The sequence below is a fragment of the Schistocerca serialis genome, chromosome 9, assembly GCF_023864345.2.
Source record: "Schistocerca serialis cubense isolate TAMUIC-IGC-003099 chromosome 9, iqSchSeri2.2, whole genome shotgun sequence".
In the NCBI taxonomy this organism is placed as follows: domain Eukaryota; kingdom Metazoa; phylum Arthropoda; class Insecta; order Orthoptera; family Acrididae; genus Schistocerca; species Schistocerca serialis.
Window position 1 is genome coordinate 494578133 of NC_064646.1, and position 21160 is coordinate 494599292.

The window sequence follows — 21160 nt, forward strand, 5'->3', positions numbered from 1 at the left end:
AGCAAAAAATACTCCGTCCTCAGGCCACGAGTGGCCTACCGGGACCATCCGACCGCCATATCATCCTCAGAGGAGGATGCGGATAGGAGGGGCGTGGGGTCAACACACCGCTCTCCCAGTCATTATGATGGTATTCTTGACCGAAGCCGCTGCTTTTCAGTCGAGTAGCTCCTCAGTTGGCATCACGCGGCTGAGTGCACCCCGAAAAATAGCAACAGCGCATGGCGGCTGGATGGTCACCCATCCAAGTGCCGGCCACGGCAAACAGCGCTTAACACCGGTGATCTCAAGGGGACCGGTGTATCCACTGCGGCAAGGCCAGTAAAAAATATAACTACATTAAATTTCCTACTAAAAGGTCGTGTTCATTTTCTATGTAGGACTAAAAGATTGCGTGCAGCGAGCGAGAGAATATGCACAAAACGATAAACGAAATCGGTAATGGCAGCTGAATCGCCCTGTGTTTATATACAGGGTAGTCAGACAATCTCTGAAACGCTTGTAGGGATGTTGCAGGGCAGCTTGTAATGAGACATAAATATTAACTAAAAAATTCGATTCGTTGCGCTGTTTCCGAGTTTACCACTGAAGTTAGTTAATCAGATCGTCACGCGCGCAATCTCAAGTTTCAGCCAACCAACGAAAGCACCCGTTAGCCAACAGCGCCACTGGTAGGCCGATTTAACGTGAGCGAGCGACGCCCCGATTGGCTGATTTCCATGCTGAATATATTGAAGCGCCAAAGAAACCGGTATAGGCATGCGTATTCAAAGGCAGAGATACGTAAAAACAGGCACAATACGGCGATGAGCTCGGGAACGCTTATGTAAGACAACAGTTGTTAGGTCGGTTACTGTTGCTACAATGCCAGTTTATCACGTTTTAAGTGAGTTTGGGACTCAGCATCTCCGAGCTAGCGATGACGTGGGGGTTTTTCTCGTATGAGATTTCATGAATGTACTGTGAATACGGAAAAACATCAAATCCCTGACATCGCTGTAGACAGAAAAGATCCGGCAAGAACGGGGCCAACAGCGACTGAGGAGAATCACTCAGACTGACAGAAGTGCAACCCTTCTGCAAATTGCTGCAGATTTCAATGCTGGGCCATCAACAAGTGCCAGCGTGCGAACCATTCAATGAAACATCATCAATATGGGCTTTCGCAGCCAGGCCCACTCGTGTATCCTTTATGACTGCACGACACAAAGCTTTACGCCTCGCCTGGGTCCGTCAACACCGCCACTGGACTGTTGATGACTGGAAACATGTTGCCTGGTCGGATGAGTCTCGTTTCAAATTGTATCGAATGGATGGACGTGTACGGGTACGGAGACAACCCATCGATCGTGCATGTCAGCAAGGGAATGTTGAAGCTGGTGGAGGCTCTGTAATGGTGTGGGGCATGGGCAGTTGGAGTTATATGGGACCCCTGATATGTCTAGATACGACTCTGACAGGTGACACGAACATAAGCATCGTGTCTGATCACCTGCATCCATTCATATCCATTGTGCATTGTGACAGATCTGGACAATTCCAGCGGGACACTGCGACACCCCACACGTTTAGAATTGCTGCAGAGTGGCTCAAGGAACTCTCATCTGAGTTTAAAGACTTCCGCTGGCTACCAAACATTGTTGAGACATGAACATTGTTGAGCATATCTGGGATACCATGCAATGTGCTGTTCAGAAGAGGTTCCCCCCCCCCCCCCCACCCCACCTCTAACGGATATATGGGATAGCCCTGCAAGATTCATGGTGTCAGTTACCTCAACCAGTACTTCAGACATTAGTCAAGCCGATGCCACGTCGCGTTGAGGAACTTATGTGTGCTCGCGGGGACCCTACACAATATTAGGCTGCTGTATCAGTGTCTTTGGCTCTTCAGTGTGACTAGAAAACGGCGCAACGTATCGATTTTTTTCCTCAGTACAGCGTGCCCTGCAACGTCTGAGAGGATGTTGGCCACGGTCGCAAGAAGACCGAGCTCCAGACGACCATGTGGCACTTCCGAGAGAGAATACCATCGCGTACGATGTAAGGCTCTGACGCATCGTACTGCGTCTTCTGCAGCAATCTGAGCAGCAGTTGGCACCATAGTGACATAAGGAATAGTTACAAACCAGTAACTGCAGGGATAGCTCCGAACCACAAGCCCTGTATGGTGCATTCTACTGACGTCAAACCACTGCCGTTTGCGACTTCAGTGGTGTCAACTGAGAGCTTACTGGAGGGTAGGGTAGAGGTCTGTTGTTTTTGCTGATGAAAGCTGGTTCTGCCTCAGTGCCAGTGATAGCCGCATGTTGGTTAGAAGGAGGGCAGTTGAGGTCATGCGACCAATCTGTCTGTGTGCTAGACACATTGGACCTGCACCTGGAGTAATTGTCCCAGGGTGTGATTTCCTATGACAGCAGGAGTACTACCGTAGTTATCCTACATACCCTGACTGAAAATCTGTACGTTAGTCTTGAGATTCGACCTGTTGTCCTGCCATTCATGAACAGCATTGCAGGAGTTGTTTTCCAACAGGATAACGCTTGTCCAAATACCGCTGTTGTAACTCAGCATGTTCTACAGAGTGCCGACATGTTCCCTTGGCATGCTCGATCACCAGATATCTCTACAGTCCAGGACTATGACGTATCATTGGGTGACAACTCCAGCGTCATCCACAAACTGCATTAACCGTCCTTATATTGACCGAGTAAGTGGTCCATAGCTCGTGGTCTTGCGATAGCGTTCTCGCTTCCCACGTACGGGGTTCCGGGTTCGATTCCCGGCGGGGTCAGGGATTTTTCCTGCCTCGAGATGTCTGGGTGTTGTTGTGTCGTCTTCATCATCATTCACCCCCATTACGGTCGGAGGAAGGCAGTGGCAAACCACCTCCAGTAGGACCTTGCCAAGTACAGCGGTGCGGGTCTCCCGCATCGTCCCCTACGCTCTGTCAAGGAGTATGGGACCTCATCATCATCAAGTGCAACAGGCCTGGAACTCCATCCCTCAAACTGACGTCCACCACCTGGACAACACAATGCATGCCGGTTTGCAGGCTTGCATTCAACATTCTGGCATTTACACCAGTTACTAATGTACTAGCATTTCACATTTGCAATGGCTTATCTCGCGCTTAGTTTAACCTGTGATTCTGCAACGTTAAGCCTTTACAAACGTTACCGAGATAAATCTATTCCCGAAATTTTATTCATTAATTATTCTTTGGTGTTGCGATTTTTCGGTCAGTGCGTATTAAGAGTGTTGTAACTTGGACGACCACCTAGACTTGGCAATTAATTATATGAAGTATCTGTTCCGGGAGAAAGTCTATCGGGTTCGAGCCGTAAAATTACGGCTATGAAGAAACGAAAATGCGAAAATGTTCAACGATCACGTGAAGATTTAGTACTTTTTCTTTTCTGCGGCGCTATACCTGTAAGAACAGGTAGGGTCCTTGGAAAATGAGGCACGAACCCAATATTCCGACCACCTGAGAAAGAGATGCTGTGTCCGCCCCACTAAGGGCAGTCCCGACCTCAGGGGCTTGCGAGTTATGAGGATCCTTGTGAGTGCGCAAGCAATTACACTAGTCAGTCTACCAGTACCATCGCCGAACACAGCACAGCGCACCAAAGGAACATTACGAAACGAAACTTGAAAAATCATAAGTTGCTGAATAGTCTCACAAATAAACACAGAATAATGAGTGATGCATTTAAAATCTTGAACGACGCTGAGTTTCTCATATTGAGGAAGCAGCAGACATTACAATGTTCGAGAATCCAGACATCGTCTATAAAGTCAGTGGTGAGTGCCAGCGACCTCTCGACGCAGAGAAGAGCAGAGAAATACGCCGAGCTGTTTTCGTTCCTATGACAGCACGCCATATTGCCAATGTACGCCGAGCCAACCACCAGCCGTCTATGGGCTATAAATGGCCGCAAGAACAGCAACCACGACAGTAATATCTTCATTTCTTCCTGATAGAGACTGTGGAGGGTTTCGTCGTAAGCTCGAAATTGTACCGCAGCCTTATTCCAGCGATCATGGTCAGCGACGAAACGTATTAAAGTCTTGCGCGCACGAAAACACCTCTCGTGCTATGCGAGACACTGTCGGTTTTCTCGCTGGTTAAAAATTGGAACAAAAATACGCGCTTTCGTCGATAAACTTACCGACTTGGCCAGTGACAGATGACTGTCGAAATGCTGCGCGTCAGTGTCTGCACTGCTACTGACAAAGATGGTCAAAGACCTGGGAGGTAACTCGAATGGAGCTGACGGTGTCTTCAAGGCGAACAACAACAGCAGCAGTGAAATGAGAGCAATGGTACTGGGTCGAATGAAAAGTAATGCTCGAACATTCTTCATTACTCAGCAGGTGGCAGCACTGGTATGCACAAGTACTGAGTTATTCAGTACTCTACAGCTCAAGGTGTCGGGAAACTGTAGCAATTACCGTTTATGTTGTTATAGTGTAAAGAATGAAGCCATGTGCTGACCGTCGGTCAATATAATTTAACCAACGTGTTGCCATCGAACTCTTGACAGCAGAAGATATCATCGAAAAAGAAATTTATCAGAGTACAACCTGTGTATGGTAATTGTTTTGATGTTAGCGCTAAGTGTAATTGATTCAGCAAGTTTAAAAAACGGTGTGGCGAGAACGTCCGACTTGCGTCACAACCTGAAGGAATTGGACGTACTGTGACAGCAGCTAGTGAGCTGAACAAGCAAAACGCTAATCGACTGATTCAGGGCGACCGTCATATCATTCTCAAGCGGACCGATTTCGTCCAAATTTCTGGTATAGGCAGATCTTGGCAAGGAATTAAAGGGACAGAAGTAGGAAATCCAGATAGCCAAGCGCTTAAAAAAATGGAATTTTTGGCGAAGCGTGAGCCGTCTATGTTAGCATCGTTTGTAGGCAGTGGCTGGAGCAGTGAATAAAGTACAGAACAGTATTTTAAACATAGCCACACAACAGCAACGGTTCCACGTAATAAAATTATAAACAGCCGACCAGTTGCAATGGATAAAGAAATCTTTACCTAGGTTTCAACAAATTTAAATTTGTCTTCTTCAGAAGGTGGCAATTTTACATTAGTATGGACTGATGTATCATCGCCGTTTTTACAAATGTCTGCATAGATCCATTTGTCAAAATTAAAATATAGCCCTAAAAATAGGGTTTGTCAAGTAAATATAAATTAGTACATGGATGTTGCAGAGCTCACAACCAGAAGAATATAGGGGAGAATGGCCGATTATTGCATACTTTTCTTTATGATTATATTTGATGTACTTTATTTCACACTATGTTAAAATAAAATAAACTTCCACACGCCACAAGCATCCCAATAAAAGATATCTTACCAAGATCTTACCAAGGTTATTTTGGTCACATTCTCTGATTTATGAGCATTTCGATGTTTTTAAATTCGGGTTCCAATTATCGCGTCGTACTTAGGATTAAGTACAATTCGATATAAGAAGAAACAAACTTTACCTTTTAAGTACTTTTAATAGATAACATACAAAAACCTTACTTTGTTTACTGTGCATCACTTACTTAATTTGTTACAATGATCACATACAAATGTTTGTGTGTTGTGTATGGTAGTTTCCAAGACAATTCAATCACGTCGATGTTCCTCGTGTGGGAGAAATGCCCGCCCAATATCAATATAACTGGGCTGTTGATAGATGGTTTTGTAAATTGTAAGAAGTGCTTGAACCATTCTGTAAAAATATGGAGCTGAATCCATCCTGAGGTGTGACAGCTTGCAACTGTTCCTGGAGGACAACCGTCCAACAATTCCACTTCCGCACTCATGCAAGTTTCCAATGTCATCAGCGAACCTCTTTCTTGTGATAACAGACTTCCTACCTGCTTTTTGCACTTTAAACTAATAACTTTTGTACGTCGATTTTGAACAACGGTTATTCCCGTTTCATTGAAACCGATCTTTTCTAGCTCAGTTTCCAGAAGGTCTAAAAAGGAATCAACATTTTTCTTTGAAAAACCTTTAGCTCTAGCCAAAGCAATGGACTCTGGTATTCTTAAACTAAGACAGGGATGATACTTCATAAAATTTCTGTGCCATTTTTTTCCCGCTGCTCCTTTTGAAAGTGCGAACAGATGTTCGACGCCATTCCTCACTGCTAATTGGAAAGCAAGTTGCCTTATGTCACATGACTGTAATCCAAAATACCTACTTTCCATTACTTTACAATAATGTACCAATTCTTCTTATATGTCATTTCCTAGCACACAACATTTTCCTGGTATTTGTAAACCAAACTTTCAACATTTTCAATTTTGTTCTTTACATAGTCTTCTATGGTTGATTTTGGAACATGGTAGATTTTTGCTGCTTTCAAATACCCACATTTCTTCTCTCTAAAGGCATTTACTGTTACTAACATTGTTTGCAGGTCCCATTGTTTCCTTTTCTTGATTGGCTTGGACAATGATATCTACAAAAGAAATATAATGTAAGTAAAAGCAAGCTAAGCCAACTATCGGATACCTGGTAATTAGAACCGTCCCACTATCCGATAAAAGGTACCTACGCTTGAAATGAAAGACCAGCATATAACAAAGACAGCCTTCAACAAACTATTGTTCAGAAGTTGAAACTATAAGCTTTCCCACTATATATAACATAAAACCGTATACACTTATATTTAGTCAATGTCTGCGCATATGGAGAACTCTGCAGAATATTTCCAGACTCCGAATTCACTCAGGCAACCACTTCATCAGAAATCACGCTTCGTACTGCGGCAAAACTCAAAATGGCGCCTCAGCGGACCAATACTTAACAGTTCCTGCCACCTCCGACATAGTGCAGTCGTTACTTGATTAGAAACCTTACTATCTGATGAATTGGAACTATCCGATAATCATGTACTCTCCCTTAGTATATAAAATTAGAAACTTTTATTATTTTACAGATTTACACGTGCTTGGGAGATATTCATCCAAAGAAAAACAAGGGAATCAGTATTTTTCTCGGCATTACGCGCACGTTACAAACGTCGGATTTTAACAACCATATGGTTTGCTTTAATCTATTCATAAAAAAACTTTGTTCAGATTCGTAAAAGGTTCTCCCACAACGCACAGTTTTCGGCAAATGACGCGCAACGAATCATTTCGCCACATGTTGGAGAGGATAGCTGGTGAGGCACAATGGAATGCATTTTGATGCAGTCTTCTGGAAAAGTCATTACTTTATCTCCCACGATGAGAGAACTTTTGAAGCTTTCTGATAAAATATTTTACCTGACAATAAAAACAGATCTCACAGATTGCACTAGCCCCGATAGCTGAGTGGTCCGCGTGACGGATTGCCGTCCTAAGGGGCCCGGGTTTGATTCCCGGCCGGGTCGGAGATTTTCTCCGCTCAGGGACTGTGTGTTGTGTTGTCTTCATCATCATTTCATCCAGCGCGCAGGTCGCCCAATGTTGCGTCGGATGTAACAAGACCTCCACCAAGGGGGCAGGACCTGCCCTGCAAAGGGCTCCCGGCCAATTACGCCAAACGATCATTTCCATTTCCACTAGCTGAGTGCATATTGAGGGGGAGGGGGGGGGGATCACTTAAATATTACTCGATGGCAGTCCTCCTCTAGCTCGAAAAGTCTCGCCGAATAACTGTGAACTTGTTTGCCTTCCCCGTGACTCAGTTAATAGAAGAAATCTGGTCTCCCGCACGTAGGGATCCATCATCACATCAGTCAAAAAAATTTTTTTTATAAGGCTGTTGCAAATTTCTCACGTTCTGATGAAGTAATGGTGACATTCATGTAGCTTGCAGCTTACTTATGCGCCGTTTCTTGAATCCTCGGTCCAAAAGAGCCAGTACTCTCTCGTAGATATACCAGGCAGCTCCGTCGACCACAACGGTCGATGGGCCGATTTTACCTGCACCAGGAGTACTGTTCGCCTCCTGCTGGCGAGAGCTACTCAGTGGACAAAAGGAAACTAAAGGAATGCAGAATGCTGTACGTTGTAATTACAATATTTTATTGAGAATTTATTTGCAAATGTAAATTTACTTTTGCGTTTTCTTTTCATTTCGTTTATGGAAATTAATAAATACGATACACTGAATATTATTTCGGCTTATTTGCAATGTGAATATCGTAAAACTGAAAAAAAAAGGAAAAGAAATTGAAGGAAGACTCGACCTCACGACCTGCGGATTACGGTTCTGTACTGTGTCCTCTGCGCCAGACGCTGCCTGGAAAATACGCTAATACAAATCGCTCATGTCTCGCCAGTCCCGAGCCAAAAGTACAGCTTTATTTTGCGAAAACTCTGGATCATCTGGATCTCCCATCTCTCTCGCTTTCATTTCTGGCGAAGCCCTGCATACGCCATAAATTTGCATGAAACTAGTGAGGACGATTAGGAGTGGTCCGCTTCTCTGGGAGCATAACAGGCATGTCACAACAACGTGTCTGTCATATTGTCCTTCTGTTTGGTTATCGGAAGATCTGTGCACGGCAGGAACCGGAGATGCTGCCACCTGAAGTGAAACTGCAGACTTGAAATTAGCCAGAAAATCCTCTTACGATGCGTGAATGGAAGTGAGGCCCTTCTGAATTCAATTTTGACAGGAGATGAAACGTCAGTCCATGCAATAATGGACATAAATGAGCGGTCTGTCTGGAAACATTATGTCGTGACTATTTTGGAACTAAAAATGTTGTTGTTCGTGTTGATTTCCTTGAAATTGAAACAACAATATAATCAGATTGGTACACCAGGTCGCTGCGAACTTTCATACTACTTGCAAGGGTCCGTGAAGAAAAGGGAAATGTTTGGCAATGGCGGACCATACACACTCCGCACGCCACTATACGAGAACCTCTAATACTGGTCAGCGTCCTACATACTTTCCAGACCTGGTGACCATTTGGTCCCGCAGTCTGCGAAAGAAGACCAGCGGGCACATGCTGCCGCTGTCCAAGCTGAGAAAACTGCAGTTGTGGGAACAGACTGCCGACATCTCCCAAGACGGCTGAAGAAAACTTGTATATCGCTGGTGGATGTGCACCCAATTGTCTAGCGATTATGTGGAAAAGTGAGCACCTTATTAAATAGGCTGCTCTGAAGATTATTTCTGCGTTTTATTTACTCAAATGTTCTCATCGAAACCCAAGTTACAAACATGAAGGCATTACTTTTCGTACACTACTGGCCATTACAATTGCTACACCAAGAAGAAATGCAGATGATAAACGGGTATTCATTGGACAAATATATTACACTAGAACTGACGTGTGATTACATTTTCACGCAATTTGGTTGCATAGATACTGAGTAATCAGTACCCAGAACAACCACCTCTGGCCGTAATAACGGCCTTCATACGCCTGGGCATTGAGTCAAAACAGAGCTTGGATGGCGTGTACAGGTACAGCTGCCCATGCAGCTTCAACACGATACCACACTTCATCAAGAGTAGTGACTAGGATATTGTGACGAGGCAGTTGCTCGGCCACCATTGACCAGACGTTTTCAATTGGTGATAGATCTGGAGAATGTGCTGGCCAGGGTTGCAGTCGAACATTTTCTGTATCTAGAAAGGCCTGTACAGGACCTGCAACATGCGGTCGTGTATTATCCTGCTGAAAGGTGGGGTTTCGCAGGGATCGAATGAAGGGTAGAGCCACGGGTCGTAACACATCTGAAATGTAACATCCACTGTTCAAAGTACCATCAATGCGAACAAGAGGTGACCGAGACGTGTAACCAATGGCACCTCATACCATCACGCTGGGTGATACGCCAGTATGGCAATGACGAATACACGCTTCCAATGTGCGTTCGCCGCGATGTCACCAAACACGGATGCGACCATCATGATGCTGTAAACAGAACTTGGATTCATCCGAAAAAATGACGTTTCGCCATTCGTGCACCCAGGTTCGTCATTGAGTACACCATCGCAGGCGCTCCTGTCTGTGATGCAGCGTCAATGGTAACCGTAGCAATGGTCTGCGATCTGATAGTCCATGCTGTTGCAAATGTCGTCCAACTGTTCGTGCACATGGTTGTGGTCTTGCAAACGTCTCCATCTGTTGACTCAGGGATCGATACGTGGCAGCACGATCAGTTACAGCCACGCGGATAAGATGCCTGTCATCTCGACTGCTAGTGATACGAGGCCGTTGGGGTCCAGCACGGCGTTCCGTATTACCCTCCTGAACCCACCGATTCCTTATTCTGCTAACAGTCATTGGATCTCGACCAACGCGAGCAGCAATGACGTATACGATAAACCAAAATCGTGATAGGCTAGAATCCGACCTTTATGAAAGTCGGAAACGTGATGGTGCGCATTTCTCCTCCTTACACGAGGCATCACAACAACGTTTCACCAGGAAACGTCAGTCAACTGCTGTTTGTGTATGAGAACTCGGTTGGAATCTTTCCTCAAGTCAGCACGTTGTAGGTGTCGCCACCGGCGCCAACCTTGTGTGAATGCTCTGAAAAGCTAATCATTTGCATATCACAACATCTTCTTCCTGTCGGTTAAATTTCGCGTCTGTAGCACGTCATCTTCATGGTGTAGCAATTTTAATGGCCGGTAGTGTACAACCGTCGTAAGTTCTAAAAGACTGCGGGCATGCAATTGTAACGATGCTGAGTGTCTCGGTTAATTTTCAACTCCCAATGCTTGGGTGACGTTTGGTGCCAAAATTACGGCAAAACACTAAGCCTAACCAATAAATCCACGCTTCCACTAAAATTCATAGAACAAGGTGCGGATTATAAAAAATCCTAGATTTAGGGTGGCTTGTTGAGATAAAAGAAGTTTGCGATCTCTCTTTATTATCAGTAACGTTTATTCTGAATAACTGCTACAAAGTATGTAATTTACGTATATATATGAAGTCAGTAACTGTTCTCGAAAGAACAGAATACTGTTGACGACCGTGCAGCTTCTCCCTGGAATAAATGATGACTATCTGAAACCCTCAGCTGCCGACAGGTGTTGTTGATATACCTCGATGTGGACAGCTAAAAATGTGTGCCCCGACCGGGACTCGAACCCGGGATCTCCTGCTTGTATGGCAGACGCTCTATCCATCTGAGCCACCGAGGACACAGATGAATAGCGCGACTGCAGGGACTTATTCCTTGCACGCTCCCCGTGAGACTCACATTCCCAACTGCCCACAATTCTACATATGTGATGTATCTTATAGACATTTGCCCATTCACTCATTACTCGCGCACGCTTTGGCAATTTCCGTAAGAGTTTGGGAAACCTGTGCGCATTCGCACAGACGAAGGTCAATGGCTGGGTAGCCTTTAACTATATATATAAGTCCCTGCAGTCGCGCTATTCATCTGTGTCCTCGGTGGCTCAGATGGATAGAGCGTCTGCCATCTAAGCAGGAGATCTCGGGTTCGAGTCCCGGTCGGGGCACACATTTTCAGCTATCCACATCGAGGTATATCAACAACACCTGTCGGCAGCTGAGGGTTTCAGTTAGTCATCATTTATGTAATTTACGTTAATCGTAAAATTACGGAATGGAAATGGAAATAAGCGTTTCGCTTCATTGGCCGGGAGGCCCCTTACGGGGCAGATCCGGCCGCTTTGGTGCAGGTCTTATTACATTCGACGCCACATTGGGCGACCTGCGCGCCGGATGGGGATAAAATGATGATGAAGACAACACAACCCAGTCCCTGAGCGGAGAAAATCCCCGAGCCAGCCGGGAATCGAAACCGAGCCCTTTAGGGCGGCAGTCCGTCACGCTGACGTCAGCTATCGGGGCGGACATAATTACGGAATGCACTGATACAATAAAGAAGTTTTGTGTCTATGAAAGTTTGTCCATTGCGTAATAATACTTTTACAAATTTCTGTATGTTAATGTTGTGCCACGAAAATTAGTTATCCTACAAATTCCGCTTTAGATTGACCTAAATTCGTAGTATAACATGTACCTATGCAACAAGTAATCTGGTTTTTATTTATGTTTTCTTGATATCGTTCATAACAAATGCACGAATAAAATCTTAGTACCATATTACAGGGGGAGGTTACAAGATAATGACGTAAAGCAGTAAAGGCAAACACGGTTTATGATAAAATAGTTCGTGTATTCTTCTATAAAATGCATCGGCTCTTATTCGGAACAACCCACCAAAGAGATCTAAATCCTAAGATCCGATCAATTGAGAAATGAAGAACTGCAAAAGTTCATATGTTTGTTGGTCTTAAAACGCCCACAATTGTTCGCAATGTGTTTGTGTCTGCCACGGTTTTTTTCCTTTTTTAAATTCCGATTCTAATACTGGATCCCCTATCTCTTGTAAATCGACTCCTGTTTCTTCTTCTATCACATCAGACAAATCTTCACCCTCATAGAGGCTTTCAATGTATTCTTTCCACCTATCTGCTCTCTCCTCTGCATTTAACAGTGGAATTCCCGTTGCACTCTTAATGTTACCACCGTTGCTTTTAATGTCACCAAAGGTTGTTTTGACTTTCCTGTACGCTGAGTCTGTCCTTCCGACAATCATATCTTTTTCGATGTCTTCACATTTTTCCTGCAGCCATTTCGTCTTAGCTTCCATGCACTTCCTATTTATTTCATTCCTCAGCGACTTGTATTTCTGTATTCCTGATTTTCCCGGAACATATTTGTACTTCCTCCTTTCATCAATCAACTGAAGTATTTCTTATGTTACCCATGGTTTCTTCGCAGCCACCTTCTTTGTACCTATGTTTTCCTTCCCAACTTCTGTGATGGCCCTTTCTACAGATGTCCATTCGTCTTCAACTGTACTGCCTACTGCGCTATTCCTTATTGCTGTATCTATAGCGTTAGAGAACTTCAAACGTATCTCGTCATTCCTTAGTACTTCCGTATCCCACTTCTTTGCGTATTGATTCTTCCTGACTAATGTCTTGAACTTCAGCCTACTCTTCATCACTACTATATTGTGATCTGAGTCTATATCTGCTCCTGGGTACGCCTTACAGTCCAGTATCTGATTTCGGAATCTCTGTCTGACCATGATGTAATCTAATTGAAATCTTCCCGTATCTCCCGGCCTTTTCCAAGTATACCACCTCCTCTTGTGATTCTTGAACAGGGTATTCGCTATTACTAGCTGAAACTTGTTACAGAACTCAATTAGTCTTTCTCCTCTTTCATTCCTGGTTCCAAGCCCACATTCTCCTGTAATCTTTTCGTCTACTCCTTCCCCTACAACTGCATTCCAGTCGCCCATGACTATTAGATTTTCGTCCCCCTTTACATACTGCATTGCCCTTTCAATATCCTCATACACTTTCTCTATCTGTTCATCTTCAGCTTGCGACGTCGGCATGTATACCTGAACTATCGTTGTCAGTGTTGGTCTGCTGTCTATTCTGATTAGAACAACCCGGTCACTGAACTGTTCACAGTAACACACCCTCTGCCCTACCTTCCTATTCATGACGAATCCTACACCTGTTATACCATTTTCTGCTGCTGTTGATATTACCCAATACTCATCTGACCAGAAATCCTTGTCTTCCTTCCACTTCATTTCACTGACCCCTACTATATCTAGATTGAGCCTTTGCATTTCCCTTTTCAGATTTTCTAGTTTCCCTACCACATTCAAGCTTCTGACATTCCACGCCCCGACTCGTAGAACGTTATCCTTTCGCTGATTATTCAATCTTTTTCTCATGGTAACCTCCCCCTTGGCAGTCCCCTCCCGGAGATCCGAATGAGGGACTATTCCGGAATCTTTTTCCAGTGGAGAGATCGTCATGACACTTTCTTCAATTACAGGCCACATGTCCTGTGGATACACGTTACGTGTCTTTAATGCAATGGTTTCCATTGCCTTCTGCATCCTCATGTCGTTGATCATTGCTGATTCTTCCGCCTTTAGGGGCAATTTCCCACCCCTAGGACAAGAGAGTGCCCTGAACCTCTATCCGCTCCTCCGCCCTGTTTGACAAGGCCGTTGGCAGAATGAGGGTGACTTCTTATGCCGGAAGTCTTTGGCCGCCAATGCTGATTATTTATCAAAACTTAGGCAGTGGCGGGGATCGAACCCGGGACCGAAGACGTTTTGATCATGAATCAAAGACGCTACCCCTAGATCAGTGGCGCTAGGACCGAGTAAAACTCGGAGCCACAGAAGCTCCCCCGGGGAGTGATCTGGGAATCTAGCTGGTCACGAGGTACCTCAGTTCAGAGAGACACGTGCCATGTGCGGGCGAGCATTGTCGTGTTGAAGAATAGCAGCGCGACACTCCCGCGCGAGAGGTGACACACTGGGGCGCAGGACGTCCGCGACATAGCGTTGTGGCGTCAGTTTGCTCAGTCGCTACCGTAGTGACCTGAAATGACACCCGACGCCTGAAGGGTAACGCAGCTGTGTCTCTCCAGAACATCTGGAGAACGGAACCTTTCCGCAGGTCGCCGGCATACTCGGTAACGATCGCCATCCAGGACAGTGCAAGACACCAATTAGTCGCTGGATACGATGCGACGCCATCCATCATCAGTACATGTTGCCAGGTCGCGGCGCAAATCCAAAAGCAACTGTTCGTGGGCCGGTAATGCTGCAAGTTAGGCTGCTGCTAGTCTACCGCCAATGGAGCAGGATGACGAATAATGTTTCCAGGAATCTAATTACTTGTTCCTGCGTGGCACGCGCAGATGTGAAGGGGCTGCGATGTGCTTGTAGCACAACACGGCTACCTGGTGGTCAGGCGTGGTCCACCGGAACCTTCCCCCACGCTCCTATGCAGTCCCACATGGGGCCACTGTCACATCGGAATGCCTCACAAATCGGGATACTGCACATCTCGACCAGCCGTTCCAAATGACCCACAATGAGATACAGGGTTATTACAAATGATTGAAGCGATTTCACAGCTCTACAATAACTTTATTATTTGAGATATTTTCACAATGCTTTGCACACACATACAAAAACTCAAAAAGTTTTTTTAGGCATTCACAAATGTTCGATATGTGCCCCTTTAGTGATACGGCAGACATCAAGCCGATAATCAAGTTCCTCCCACACTCGGCGCAGCATGTCCCCATCAATGAGTTCGAAAGCATCGTTGATGCGAGCTCACAGTTCTGGCACGTTTCTTGGTAGAGGAGGTTTAAATACTGAATATTTCACATAACCCCACAGAAAGAAATCGCATGGGGTTAAGTCGGGAGAGCGTGGAGGCCATGACATGAATTGCTGATCACGATCTCCACCACGACCGATCCATCGGTTTTCCAATCTCCTGTTTAAGAAATGCCGAACATCATGATGGAAGTGCGGTGGAGCACCATTCTGTTGAAAGATGAAGCCGGCGCTGTCGGTCTCCAGTTGTGGCATGAGCCAATTTTCCAGCATGTCCAGATACTTGTGTCCTGTAACGTTTTTTTCGCAGAAGAAAAAGGGGCCGTAAACTTTAAACCGTGAGATTACACAAAACACGTTAACTTTTGGTGAATTGCGAATTTGCTGCACAAATGCGTGAGGGTTCTCTACCGCCCAGATTCGCACATTGTGTCTGTTCACTTCACCATTAAGAAAAAATGTTGCTTCATCACTGAAAACAAGTTTCGCACTGAACGCATCCTCTTCCATGAGCTGTTGCAACCGCACCGAAAATTCAAAGCGTTTGACTTTGTCATCGGGTGTCAGGGCTTGTAGCAATTGTAAACGGTAAGGCTTCTGCTTTAGCCTTTTCCGTAAGATTTTCCAACCCGTCGGCTGTGGTACGTTTAGCTCCCTGCTTGCTTTATTCGTCGACTTCCGCGGGCTACGCGTGAAACTTGCCCGCACGCGTTCAACCGTTTCTTCGCTCACTGCAGGCCGACCCGTTGATTTCCCCTTACAGAGGCATCCAGAAGCTTTAAACTGCGCATACCATCGCCGAATGGAGTTAGCAGTTGGTGGATCTTTGTTGAACTTCGTCCTGAAGTGTCGTTGCACTGTTATGACTGACTGATGTGAGTGCATTTCAAGCACGACATACGCTTTCTCGGCTCCTGTCGCCATTTTGTCTCACTGCGCTCTCGAGCGCTCTGGCGGCAGAAACCTGAAATGCGGCTTCAGCCGAACAAAACTTTATGAGTTTTTCTACGTATCTGTAGTTTGTCGTGACCATATGTCAATGAATGGAGCTACAGTGAATTTATGAAATCACTTCAAACATTTGTAATAGCCCTGTACCTTTCAAACTCTGCAATTCGCTGATAACGCTGCGTCACAGGAGTAAGCGGTACCTCCGTACCCTTCACTGTGGTCACTCAACATCTGGCTCCGTTCACACCTTTTATATACACTACCAGCCTTGTGGACAACAGTAAACACGAATAACACTAACACTCTCTGGTGGCCGCTCTACTTGTCCCAAAGAATTACAACTCAAATCAGTTCCATACCCGCCGGCGGCCGTTGGTGGCCGAGCGGTTCTAGGCGCTTCAGTCCGGAACCGCGCGACTGCTACGGTCCCAGGTTTGAATCCTGCCTCGGGCATGGATGTGTGTGATGTCCTTACGTTAGTTAGTTAGGTTTGTGGTTCTAACAAGGGAACCTCCCCATCGCACCCCCCCCCCCCCCCCTTAGATTTAGTTATAAGTTGGCACAGTGGATAGGCCTTGAAAAACTGAACACAGATCAATCGAGAAAACAGGAGGAACTATGAAAAAATAAGCAAAATATACAGAGTAGTCCATGTGCAAGGCAGGCAACATCAAGGATAATGTGACCTAAGGAGCGCCGTGGTCCCGTGGTTAGCGTGAGCAGCTGCGGAACGAAAGGTCCTTGGTTCAAGTCTTCCACCGAGTGAACAGTTTAATTTTTTATTTTCAGACAATTATTATCTGTCCGGCCGTCCGTCCGATCCGAGGTAACTGCGTCGTAGTATGGGGACGCTACACCTAAACGGAAAAATTTGAAAACGTTAAATGGTTGGTTGGTTAGTTTGCGGGAAGAGACCAAACAGCGAGGTCATCGGTCTCATCGGATTAAGGAAGGACGGAAAAGGAAGTCGGCCGTGCCCTTTCAATAGAACCATCCCGGCATTGGCCCGGAGTGATTTAGGGAAATCACGGAAAACCTAAATCAGGATGGCCGGACGCGGGATTGAACCGTCGTCCTCCCGAATGCGAGTCCAGTGTGCTAGCCACTGCGCCACCTCGCTCGGTGAAAACGTTAAAAACGTATGTTTTGACAGAGCACAGGGAAAACTATGCGACTGTGAAACTGTTGCATTCATTTCTTATGTTTTCATCACTTTTTTGGGAGTGATTATCACATCCACAAGAAAACCTAAATCGGGCAAGGTAGAAGAATCTTTTTACCCATTCGCCAAGTGTACAAGTTAGGCGGGTCGGCAACATATTCCTATCATGTGATGCACAATCCGTCACCAATGTCGTATAGAATATATCAGACCTGTTTTCCTGTGGAGGAATGGGTTGACCTATAACCGTGCGATCAAATGTTCTCGGTTCCCATTAGAGAGGCACGTCCTTTCGTCTACTAATCGCACGGTTTTGCGGGGCGGTCGCGAAACACAGGCACTAAACTTATTACAGTGAACAGAGACGTCAATGAACAAACGGACAGATCATAACTTTGCGAAAATAAAGAAAGTAAACTTTTCACTCGAGGGAAGACTTGAACCAAGGACAGCTCCTTCCGCAGCTGCTCACGCTAACCACGGGACCACGGCGCTCCTGAATTCACACTATCCTTGATGTTGCCTATCTTGCACATGGACTACTCAGTTTGTATATTTCGCTTATTTTTTTCATAGTTCCACACAACTTCTTCCTGTTTTCTCGATTGATCTGTGTTCAGTTTTTCAAGGCCTATCCACTGCGCCAGCTTATAACTAAATCTGAGGGGGGTGCGATGGGGAGGTTCCCTTGTAAGTTCTAGGGGACTGATGACCTCAGATGTTAAGTCCCATAGTGCTCAGAGCCATTGGAACCATACCCGCCGATAGTGTGTGCGTACGTGTAAGAAATTATACTGACATCCGACCACGTCTTTTGGGTGCTTCACATTTGTTGTCAGCAAGTGTATTTCAATAACAACGGCCTCGAGACGATCGCCTCGCTGTTGGCCTGCAGCGGGTTGGCAATCCGTAGGAACTTCCAGACAGATCTCGTATCGTGACAAGATGCAGGCTGCAGAAGTTACGGAGGTACAAAAACTCTTGCACAGGATAGACTAGCACGGAGGGCTGCATGAAACGACTCTTCGGACTGAAGACCACCACAACAAAAAGATAGTACGGAATTAGGACATCACGAAGGACAGGAGGCTGTTAGTTGCTACGACTTCCTCTCATCGTCGGGTCTCGAGAACGGCGCCAGGAAGGCGTAACGCGCCGCCCGAATAATGCGCCGAGACAAACGCAGGCGTGGCGGAGCGGCTGCCGAGTCCCGGGCGCTGATGAGGCCTGCCGCCGCGCCCCTCTGTACATTGTACAGTCTGTGCGTCTGGCAGCGAGCGAGGCCTACCTGCAGGGAGACACTGCTGTCTGTCCACACCTCTGGCTGCCACACGACACATCCAGGCTCCACTCGTACGTGCCGTGTTTCTGTGACCAGCCCTTCGGGGGAGAGACATGTTTCCTGCTACACGTTGTGCTGATCAGATGACGTTAAGGGAAAAGCAGGTTCGTCGTTGAGCACGAACCGACAGGCGCCTCCGCCGTCTCCGTACTCTGCTAACGGTACTGTGCTTTTGACCGTAGGTACACATACAAAGCCCTCGTGCCCGTACACCTCCAGTGTTAAGGTTTGAAATCAATATGTAAGGCATGTCACAGGGGGGCAAGAAGCCTAGATCTCTGTCATCAGGCACTATCCGAAGCAAAACCGACATCTACAGTTTTTCTCATTTATACCAGAAATCAAGTTTTGTTCGAACAGTTGAACGGCTTTTTGTGTTAGTACTACATGTGGTCTATCCTGTGCATGATGGACGAAGTAGAGAGGATATAAAATGTAGACTGTCAATGGCAAGGAAAGCGTTTCTGAAGAACAGAAATTTGTTAACATCGAGTATAGATTTAAGTGTCAGGAAGTCGTTTCTGAAAGTATTTGTATGGAGCGTAGCCATGTATGGAAGTGAAACATGGACCATAAATAGTCTGGATAAGAAGAGAATAGAAGCTTTCAAAATTGGGTGCTACAGAAGAATGCTGAAGATTAGATCGGTAGATCACATAACTAATGAGGAGGTACTGAATAGAATTGGGGAGAAGAGGAGTTTTTGTCACAGCTTGACTAGAAGAAGGGACCGGTTGGTAGGGCATATTGAGGAATTAAGGGATCACCCATTTAGTATTGGAGGGCAGCCTGGACTTAACTTGTAAGGTCATCAGTCCCCTAGAACGTAGAACTACTTAAACCTAACTAACCTAAGGACATCACACACATCCATGCCCGAGGCAGGATTCGAACCTGCGACCGTAACGGTCACGCGATTCCAGACTGTAGCGCCTAGAACCGCACGGCCACCCCGGCCGGCACCATCAAACCAGTCTCTGGACTGAAGACCACAACAACACTACATGTGGAGTACTACAGTTAACCTAATTTCTCGAAATTTTCGGTAGTAATGCGACGATTATCGTTTATGCGTATCACCAAGTGAAAGGGTAACAACAGAGTAAAGCGTTGCATTTCTTTTTACAAGCGAAACAATGATCGCTCTTTAGTGAATTCTTGATTTTTGCAACTTATTTAGCACACTTCTTCTACTGAAGACGACGTATCAATTTAGCAGGAAGCATTTACTTTACAGACGAGTCTTCTACAATACGCATCACACGTTATACTATCCTCACATAAGGAACGACATCTATTTCTGTCTATTACGTCGATCTTTAACAAAATAAGCGTTTATATTTCATGACTTGTACATAATCCAGTTAAGACACCGAATAAATATCGAGACAAGAACCGCAATAGATCAGAAAGCGTCGCCTAAAGGCAAAACAACTGAAGCGAGTTAAATATTAAAGATTCTACGGTCGCATAATTTCATCATTCATCGAGTTTGTATTAGAAAATCTAAAGACGTCCTGAACTCCAAAAACTCTCTACGCACAGTGTTTTGTAGTCTTACAACACTTAAAACAGCTTTCCTTTCGGAACTAAATATTACTTGCTTCTACGTATCTGTCGGTGCAACCAAAAGCTGCTCAAGATTTCATCACTGTAATACAACTAAACAAACCTTCACTGACAATATACAAATCCATGAAGATAAATTCCACAATAATCCAGAACTCGTCTAAGTATGGATGCTGCAACCGGTCAGGTGATCGTCATGTTGGTTTCAATATAACGACGTCATCCGCAGTCTGTCTAGGGTATTGTGGCTCTTCGTAGCAGTAATATTTCAAACGGGATTCGTAGGAATTGTCGAAGGAGTTTCTCAAGTTTTCAAACACGTGCGTCGCATAAAACGGATACACAATATTTATGGCTACAACGATAGCATTGTTCATCGAAATTCCGTGATGCAGTTGGTTTGAAACGCCACGTTCCTCCCGAGCATGAGAAGGACAACTCTTGTGAGCGAACTGAACCGTGTGCAGTTTTCTAACGCAACACCACAACACTGTACCATCGGATTACTATCGAGACAGAGAATTTGAGATTAGACATTGCAATCTTTTAAAAAATGAAGACCGAAATTTAAAAGGAACCTAATTCCAGGTTTGTAAAGGAGGATGCCCCAAAAATTATTAAATATAATGCCTAGAACAGATACTGCTTACAACACATTCGTGCGTCTCATCTTCGAATACTTCTCAACCACATGGTATCCATAGAAAATACGACTAACAGACGATGCTAACCTAACGATGCAACTGGCTTATTCTGTTTCATGTGAACTCCGTACCAGTGTGCAACTTCGTACTCTTGACTTTAACAAATTGTTGCCTGAGGCGAAACAACCGATAAATGAAAACAAAAACATAGCAGCAAAGCGGCATTGAACGCGTATCTTTAAGTTTTCTAGTACTGAATTCAATGACAGAAACGGTAAACGGTGATAAACATCAGGGTAGAGTCGTTTAACAGTGACGGACTTACTATTTTTTATATAATTCATGTGAGTCACTAAAA

General features: G+C 45.2%; 1 protein-coding gene and 1 non-coding gene across 2 annotated transcripts in view; both read right to left on the bottom strand.

The window, feature by feature from the left end:
* The window catches only part of LOC126418917 (coagulation factor X), a gene marked incomplete in the record, with an annotated part of 816895 nt that overhangs the window by 119741 nt on the left and 675994 nt on the right, over window positions 1-21160 (bottom strand).
* Trnav-uac (transfer RNA valine (anticodon UAC)) lies at window positions 11051-11124 on the bottom strand. The gene has a single exon. It is a non-coding gene; the product is annotated as a tRNA-Val (tRNA).